Source organism: Manacus vitellinus, unplaced genomic scaffold (assembly GCF_001715985.3).
Source record: "Manacus vitellinus isolate BGI_N305 unplaced genomic scaffold, ASM171598v3 scaffold_51_pilon, whole genome shotgun sequence".
NCBI lineage: Eukaryota > Metazoa > Chordata > Aves > Passeriformes > Pipridae > Manacus > Manacus vitellinus.
In genome coordinates this window covers 3,042,555-3,052,391 of record NW_021940620.1, presented here as the reverse complement: position 1 = coordinate 3,052,391, position 9,837 = coordinate 3,042,555, and positions in this window count along the sequence as shown.

The window sequence follows — 9,837 nt, the reverse complement described above, 5'->3', positions numbered from 1 at the left end:
ACCCCATTTAAAACTTCAAGAAAATGTGTCAGCAGCGTTAGGAATGGCTCTAGAAAGGATTGCACGGATGAGGATTTTTGTACTGTATATAATGCCAGCATGGGACAAACTCTCATTGTCCTTGTCGTGTGAAGTGGAAGAGAGCACTGTTTCCTCAAAGTTATTTCTGAAGAGCACAGAAGAAATATTTCAGAGAAATACCATGCCAAAAACACCTCCAACAGCAGTGCCTGACCTTGGTTAAGCATAGTGCAGGCACAAGGGTTTCTTCTCATTTTTAACCGAGTAAATGTATTGATTCAAGGGTAAATTAAAGAAGAATTGGGTTCCACGCCATGACTTGATGTCAGAACCTTTTAATTTTTTTAAATTGCCCTCAATATCCAACCAACTTTTGGAATTCCAAGCACATGAACTTCTGCTAAATCTGAATACTGAGCTTACTTCCATTGAAATCGGTAATAAAAATCAGTTGTCCATGCAAAGGCCTCTCATGGTGAGGAAGGACTGGCCAAGTCTAGTTTGCCTTACAAAGATGAGGTGCCTTAGAGCAAAATGTGCAAGGCTGAACCACGCTCAGCTCTGCTCTTCAGTTCAGGACCAGGTGGAATTGCTCACCACGATGTATTGTTGAGGCCCGAACTCCGCTGGCTTTGAGAAATTCAGCTTTATACGGGCAACAGGAACATCCACAATTAGAGGAAAGTATTTCACACTTCAGCCCACAAAGTGATTTTAAGAGGAAACTTTTCCTACAGGAAGATTACTTCATGACCCAAAGGCTGCTTTTCTCAGGGGAGGCTGATCAGAGCTGGTTTCAGACATGCTACTACTGAATTAAGCTGGGTCCTAGTTTGATCCACTACTGAAATTCCTATAAAAGAGTTTCTTCCTCTGGCAAAAAAAAATTGTGTAGGAACAGATATATGGGGCAAAAATAATCATTTCTACATAAATTTGTGTCTCTGTTACCACACCATCTTGTAGCAGTTAGAAATCTGGCATGCCAATTGCATCTGGAATGCCAAGTGAATCTTGCTATCACATTCCTTTTGGAAAAAATAGAAACAAGAAAGCATAATGGAAAGTGATTTATATATATATATGTGTATATATACAAATACGTATATAATTCAGCTAAAAAGAAACCACATGAAATCCCATCTTTTATTTGTGTAAATTAAGGGTAAAAAAATCTACCAAAAAGAAAAAAAATATATGAAGAAAAAGCAACGTGGAGTTGAGAGAAATATGGAAAAATATCCAGTAAGCCAAGCTGAAATTTCAATTTCAAATATATTTGAGCTTTTTCTTCTGGTTCAAAACTACGTGGCTCATCATTTTTGATGTAAACAGAGGTTCTTAGGAGATCAATTAATAGCCCAACAGGATATCTCTACTAAAGTTCATGGCAGCAGTGAAGGAGCAAGGCTTTGGTGTAATTTAGTCAGAGCTAACCTTTGGGGACTCCTCTGTATCTCTGCCCCAGCAATTGTTCTGCTTTGGCCAGGCAGTCCAAAATATGGGACCAAAAAAAAAAAAAAAAGAAAGAAAAAAAAAGAAACACAACTGTTGGCCTTTCTCCAAATCTTTTGTGTAACTTAATTAATAAACCAAGTAACAAACAACAAATTGGCAGCAGGCATTTTAGGTGTTGTTCATGTGCCAGCCATCATGTCTCTGCAAAACAAAATGTCCTCTGATTGAGGAGTTACAAAACAGTTGTGCACTGGGGGTGAACCTACAACGCAGAGCTCCCATGTGCTTCCTGCTGCAGAGGGTTTGGAGTTCCAGGGATGAGGAAAGCTGAAGGTGTGCATGCAGGAGTATGGGAGAGGACAAGGAAAACTCTAAGTTTTCCAAAAAAACCCCAGTTTTCCAAAACATTCTCGATTTAAAACGATTTAGACGTGCTTGCAGCACACCCTCCACAGAAACCACTGATTCTTAAGCACAAAACACAGACTATTTTGGAGTGTGATAGCAAGAACTACGGTACACCAGCCAAAAAATAATCTTCCTTTTTTTTTTTCATGCCATTTTGTCACAGACTAATGTTGAATGGGCAAACCCCTAATGTCTGAAGTCAAGTTATCTCCTTGTAGTCAATGACACAGATAAAGGACGAAGGAACTTTGCTATCTGCTGATTCAGGTCTGTTTATCCTTAAGGTCACAGGAAAATGAGCACCACTTTCACCACTACCTGTTCATACATGATTTCCATCCCTTGGGTCCACTCTAATAGCATATCAGGTTCAAAAAAGGGTTCAGAACAGGGAGATTCAAAGCATCCCGAACACATTTTCCAGAAATCACGTGATTTTGTGAATTCACAAATTTCACAAGTCATGGAACCATCAATCCTATTTTAGCAGCATCAAACCCAGATTTCCCAACACATGGACAAGCAGCTGGGATAATCCATGGAAAAATGACTAGCTAACCTTCCCCCTTTCCCTGAATGTTTTAATTATTAAATTGTGTTTGGATTCTGCAGAGGCAACTGCACATGTTTATACTTTGGGTCCTGCCTTGTAAAGTCAACTAAAGCACAAGTACCTGTCTTACATTCCTTTGTGCACTGGCTGATGGCAATGAGGACAGAAAACTGCCTTCTCATAAAGCTGTAAAGTTCTCATAAAGGTGCTGTAGGTGTTTATGTCAGAGGGAGTGAAAACCTCCCAGTCTGAGCAAAGTGCACAACAACCAACTGAAGAACTACCTAAAGGTATCAGGCCTTGCATGCTTGAGAACAGGAAGTTCAACAAGTATCTTAAATTCCACTATTTTCATTTTACTCTCCAGGTTTTGAATATGATGCCTGTATTTCTTAATGAGATTTTTTGTTTGGTTAGAAGTGAACAGTTTGAAAACTGAATAGATAGTTTCAGTTATAAGGAGATAGTTTTGAAAAAAAGTTGCTTTATTATGAAACTTTGGCCTTCCTGTGACTTCTAAAATGACTGTATTGTTCAATTTAGTTCCCTATCAGCTTTCTCAATTGCTGGGGGAAGAGGGAGAAATGTAATTTTAAAAAGAAATATATATATATATCTATGAAAACAGTTGTCATGTCTCTACCCACATTAAGCATTTACAAAGCCACTTTATGTTAAAAAAATCCTGTAGTGTGGAAGATGGCTTGGATATTTAAACCAAATCTAGCTTAAAAACAGAATTGGGGGCAATGGATAGGATAGCTGAAGAAAGTTCCACTCTCACAGCTGTCAGCTGAGAAGAAATGGGGGAAGGGGGAAATGCTGCAAAAGGAATTTATTTTTTTTTTTTTGGCAGTGAAGAGAGGAACATGCCATCCCTGTTTGAAAAGTTTCAGGGTGGGAAAGGCTAAGGAGGGGCTAACATACTATACATACCTTTACATTTATTTTTGAGGCAGAAAAAGAGTGTTGTGTTGGAGCAGAGTTCAGCAAGCAGAGAGGGAGGTGCTCTGGCCATTTGGTTCTCTGCAATGAGCCCACAATTTACAGCAGGCTGAGGACAGCACTGGGTGGTAAGTGGCTGCCTCACAGCAAGAAGGCAACACAAACATTGTGTACCTTGCATCACATATGTAAGAAAATAAAAATAAAGTTTAGTGTCTGGAGGAAAGATATGGAGAGTGCTTATGGACAAGGCCCTCAGGGGTGGAGGCTCCTGTGAGGTCACAGTCACTGGTGACAGCCTTTGAATTCCCAGAGAATAAATTAAATTTAAATTGTTCAAATTAAATTAAATTGTTTAAATTAAAATTAAATTGTTATTGCTACAGCCACACTTCTGGGTACCTTGTGTGGCACCTCAGAGTGGTATAGAGAAAGAGAGGGAGGAAATAAGAATTAGTCTTCTTTCCTGAAGCTACAGATAGAAGATGTTAATGTGAAATTTAGACCAGGGGAGGGAGGGGAGGCAAGCCAAAGGTATAATGCCCAGCAAGGTTAAAGATGCAAGCTTTTCTTCCCAGACTGGAAGAATAAATGGGATGAGACATGTAACTAAATAATGGTACATCTATGGGATGCTGGAAACAAAGACATTATTATATAAAGGTTTTGTAAGTTCACTCTGTCTTTTCACACTCTACAGAACAGAATTGTCAATATACTGGGGATGGTGTAACCAGCTGGACAGATCTGAGAGTCAACTAAGGATGCAAAACTGAACACACAGCTCAAGAAAAAAATGCCTGAAATGCATATAAAAAAGGCAAAATCTTAAGAAAGGGAAAGAGACTGCAGGAAGAGTAAGATGTGCATGAAGTTATGAGTAAGACAAGCCTTTTCCTGAGAATTGTTGTAAAGTCCACATCAGAGTATGAACCATCATCCATGACACCTATGGACAGAGCCCAGTCAGGGCACAGTTCTGCTAAATGGGATCTGCTCCTTGGAACAGGGGGTGGAAACCTTCTCAGAGGAATGGAAAATATGTCCCAGCTGATTAACACGAAGTATTACACTGCTCTCAGAGAGGAAATGATAAAGAAAATAATTTTAAATGGCACAATGCCTTTGAATATTCCTCCAGCTTTGCTGTTTTTCTGGACCATCCCCAGCTTGCCCTCCCCATTGCATCAGCAGTACAGAAACATGGAATGCTCTCATTCCTCTAAATCAGTGGTTTTTGACTATTTCCAGAACATGACCTCGCATTATGAGAACACTTTCTGGAGTCTGACACCCACTACTAAGCTCAGAAAAACGTTACCTCCTGCCTCCTAAAAGCTGTCTGCAACAACCAGACCAATTTCCTGTGGACAACAGAGAGGTTGGACCATGGAAGTGGGACAGAAAATGCAGGACAGAAAGAGGATAACCCTGACATCACGGTGCTATGACCACGTGAGCACTGGGAGCTTTTTTACCTTCGATGAAAACTCTGCTCCAAATGAGCAAACTTGTGTCTTATTGACTCAAAGGTTTCCACCTTCCCTTCCATTTGTTCTACAGCCCACACCGTTAGCCAAACATGGAGATTTCTGGGTGAGTTCTCCACTGTTATCTCCTGCACAAACCCAGTTTTTCCTGGGGTTCTTCACCCCCCAGCCAAAATGCTGCCTTCTGAGCATGGTCCCTTGTGGATGTGTCAGGCCTTTGGCTGGGACACATCCTCACTTTGGGACAGTGAGGAGATCTAACATTCAGCCTCACACTCCACATAACCATCTGCTGACAGTCATGAGCTGGAGTTTCATTCCTTGCAGCAACAGTAGGGACCAACATCCACAATAACTCTGCTCTGAAAACTTGCATTTGTGGCTCCGTGGCCAAAACCACAGGAAAGCTATTTTTAGCACAACGGAGCTCTAAATAGTGGAAGCACTGAAAATTTAGCTCACATCATGGGCCAAATTCTTCTCCTGGTTACACCCACTCTATGGAGAAGGTTGAGTATAATAAACAGAGACGCTGCAAAACAGAAATTCAATTTTTTTTGAGAAAGAGAAGCTTTTGCTTATGGGTAAAATCAGTATTTGAAACTTTACATGAAGAAAGGTACACATCCTCCAGCATTTCCCATGGAAATAAATAAAAGGAAAGGCAAAAGGAATGGTCTGAAACAGAAGTGCTCTATGGCAATAATTGTACCTGTTACAATAAAGGTAATTCTTCCCGCTGTGTATGGCTGAACCTACCCAGAGCTGCCATCTCTCCATTCATTATGCAGATACTTTTGGCTCAGACCAGTGAAAAGAACAGAGTTTATCTGTATCTTGAGAGAAGACACAGCAGATGAGTGTAACCTCTGAGTAACAAATCAGGTTTTAATAGCCAGACCTACACTTAATTACTCACAAGCCAACTTTCTAACAGCCCTTTTATCACCCCAGGATTTCCCAACACAAAGCAATTAGAGATGGCAGGGCAGAGCACTGAGCCTTTCTCAGGCAGGAACTCACAGGACCTGACTTTCTCCTTCTGGGTGTATTTCTGGCAGACTCACCAAGTTACAGGAGGCTGGGCCTTTAGAACTTGCATTTAAATGTTGTGGCACACTTAGGGACACTTTTTTTTTTTTCTCCCACCCTCATGACCAAATAGTTGGGTTTAATAATTTCCTCTCCCATATCAAGATCTGTATACACAAGCATAATTATGTCTATTGTAAAATTAAAGTGCTTTTGGGCATAGTGGAGTGCAGGTTTTGGACAGTGTGTTGCAAGCTATTTGCTTTCTTTTCCCAAAATTTCCACATAAGTTGTTTTTTTTTCCCCCTTTCTTTGCTTTTTGTTAGGAGAAGAGGGAACCAGGTCATTTCCTAAAACAAAAATGAAAAGTTTTTGGAAAAACCAGTAAGATGAGAAAATCACAAAATAGTAATACAGTAATAATAATGGTATTTCTCATTCATTATTCTATTGTTAATGAGTTTTCTTGCCATGTTTAAGCACTGCCCTATGACATATGTTTTAAAAGGAAACACAGGAAGGAAAAATCAAAAGGCAAACAACACATTTTCAAACTTGGTCTCATTTTTTTCAAATCTGAAACAAATTAGGATTATTATTATTATTATTGTCTAAACACCTTCATATGTCACAGAGTAAAGGGTAAAAACTAAGATCATCAATGCTCCAGCTGCTCAGCTGGGCCCCATGTAAGGCACTGCCACCAAAATAGTTCACAGCCCTTATTACAATTCACCACATCTTGGGAATGACATTTAGGATTCTTGAGGCGCTTTTAGATAATTTTTAGACTCGGCATAGAAGTTCAGCTGTCACAAAGTCAGTTTTATTTTGTAACAGATTTTATCCTCTGGAATGTTATGTTTGGAGTGAGCTGTAGATACGGAAAAACACATGCAATATAGTTTGCTTACCCGACTGAAATATAACCCCTAAAACAAAGCTGAAACATTCTTTTCCCCCCCTTTAATGTTCATATTCCAGCCTGTGCTTGTCTACAGCTATTTAGATTTGGAAAGGGGGGGGGCAGGAGGAAAATCTCTCCCTTACCACACTATTCTGACTCCATTAGTGTAATCAGAGAGAATTCCTGCTCTCTCTGCAGTAATTAAATAAATATTTAACATTGCAGGCTTTAATTGGAATCCCAAAAGTTAACAATAGCCTGAGCTCTCGGTGTCGCTCTCTCAGGGGTTCTGTTTGCACAGGGGTATATTTAGATCCCGGCCACATCGCCCACTTGGCGTTCCGAATAGTTCAACCCCCCTCCCCCTTTAAAAAAATACACCCAAAAAGAAAAAAAAAAAAAAAAAAAAGGGGAAAGAAAAGAAAAGAAAAGGCAAGAAAGAAAACAAACAAGAAGCTCAGTAAAATCTGGAAACTTTTTCCGAAGTGACGCCATCTCCGCGAATCTCCTTCCCCCGCTGCCAAAGGCGCTTCAAAGGCAGCGAAGGCAGCGCCGGGCGGGCTCTGCACCCACCAAGGCGACACAGAGCGGCGAGGGACGAGCTTTACCTGCCAGCAAAAATTACTGCAGCTCCATGTTCTCTCCCCCGGGATTTTTTATTGTTTTTTTCCCTCTAGCTCCCTTCCAAGCGATCCCCGTTTCTCCCTCTCATGGTGGTGCTGGGGCCGGGGAGGAGCCCAGCGCAGGGTCCGGGCGGTGACACCCCCGGAGCCGCCCGCGGAGAATTCCCGGCCCCGCTCCGCAAACTCTCTGCAAAACTCCTCTGTCGGGTCTGGTTTTGCTTCCTTTTTTCATCCTGGAATAACTCCCTTCAGTCCCATGCGACGCAGCCATCTTTTGTGCTCTGCCTTTCCTACAATCCGTGGGTTTTCCCGGTGCAAATCCCGGCTTTGCCAGAGCAGGCTGATCCCTTTCGGTGATTAATTTATCTCTAGTTTGCAAAGTGGGAACAACTGCAGTCACAGGGCATTGACTCTTTGCATTGAATCTCTCTGCACAGAAAGAAAACTCACAATTTGAATGCATTTAATGGATATATATATATATATGCATGTATAATATGCATGTATGATACATATAAATATATATACACATATAAAATATATATATACTATAATATATATACCATATAAATATATGTATATTATTATTATACAGTTATATATGATATCTATTGTATTCATATAATTATTTTTATTGTATATCATATTTTTATATAAATATATACACAACATAATATATCATAAATACATTATAATATACAATATGCATATAATATTATGTAATATATATTATATATCATCATATTACTTGTATATATTTATATATAACTATTATATTTTATATATTTCTACATATAATATATTACACGTCAATATACAAATATAACAAATACTATTACCATTATAAATAATATTATAAATATACTATGCATATAAATGCATATACATAAATATATATACACATATATAAATATATATATAAAATATATATACACATATTTAAGGTATTCACATGGTATATCTATGCTCACATGCACACACACACCTCAAAATGGGGCAGATTAATTAGGATAATGGCTCTTTCCGTGTAAAAATTATGATTATAAAGTGTGAATGATCTTGATACCAGGCCTTCTATGTTTGCATTTCACTACTCTGTGTGTGCATAAACAAAGATGGCAGAAATGGAGAGTAACATTTGTAAGTGAGAGTACAAGTCTGGAAAAAAAAGATCATTATCTGTGTATCTACTGAGCTAAACAGAGTAAAAGCTGATTTGTCTTGTTGACAACAGAGCTCACAGAGGTTTCAAAGTCCAGTTAATAGGAACAGTCTGACAGCTGCACTCCCTGGAACCACTTAAAACAGAAAATAAAATTTATGTGATTAGATGCTCGCAGAATCAAAGCATTTCTTACTAAAATAATGAGATTATTTTGATTATGTCTAGTCATTAGGCCTTGCTCTTCGTGAAGAAGTCATCTAGGAGAGTGAACATGAGGACTTGATGTGAAGAACTGAAGAAGTTCCCCATACTGAGTGTGAAATAAAAAAGTAAATGAAAATTGGTATAAATGTAAATGTAAGGTAGCACACATGGGAGTGAAGTCACATCCAAGATGACATTCTCTAACATGTTCTTGCTCAGGAACTATATTCTGTAATAGTTCAATGCGGGTGTTGGATGAATTTTTGATCACCAAGGAGTGCACTGGATATCAGGAATTGCTACAAAAGGAATGGCAAACACAGCAAAGATTCCTCTGGTGCTGGGAATTCCTGGTGCACCTCAGGTTCTGTGCAGAGAGCTGGTTCTCCAGCTCAGGAAAGAAATGCTGCATCTGGCAGAGGTGCAGACAAGGCCACAGAGAGTGATCCCAAGCATCAGATGGGTCCCATGCAGAGCATTTTTAAATAGTCTCTTCCATCTGGAAAAGAAACAGCTGAGGAGGGATATCACAGACATCTGCACAAAGCCCAAACTGAAAAGGGAAGGTGAAAGAAAACCTTGTCTTCCTATTCTGGAGGAGGTGGAAGAAAACTTAGCTGTGGGCTTTTGGGAAGAAAAAGGTAGTTCCTCACCAAAGTGAGATAAGGGGTTCAAATTTCTGCCACTGAACGTTGGGATATTAAATGTTTACATGAAGTCAAACCCCAAAACTGGTGACAGAGGGAATTCATAAAAGAAAAACCCATTAGAGGTCATTAAACACAAACACATGGATCTCTGGCTCTGGAAGTCCCCTGGTTGCAAATTGCTGGGTGAGGGTTCTGTGCCATTCCTGTGTGCCCAGGGTGTGCATCCTTCCTCTGGGCATCCCTGTTTCTGGCTGTTGGACAAGACACTGAGCCAGGCAGGCCTTGGATCCCACCTGGATACTCACTCATGGTCTTCACACACTGTTAGGAGAACTGTTTTTCCTCATGGAGTTCATCTCTCACTGCAGTCCCATTTTATTG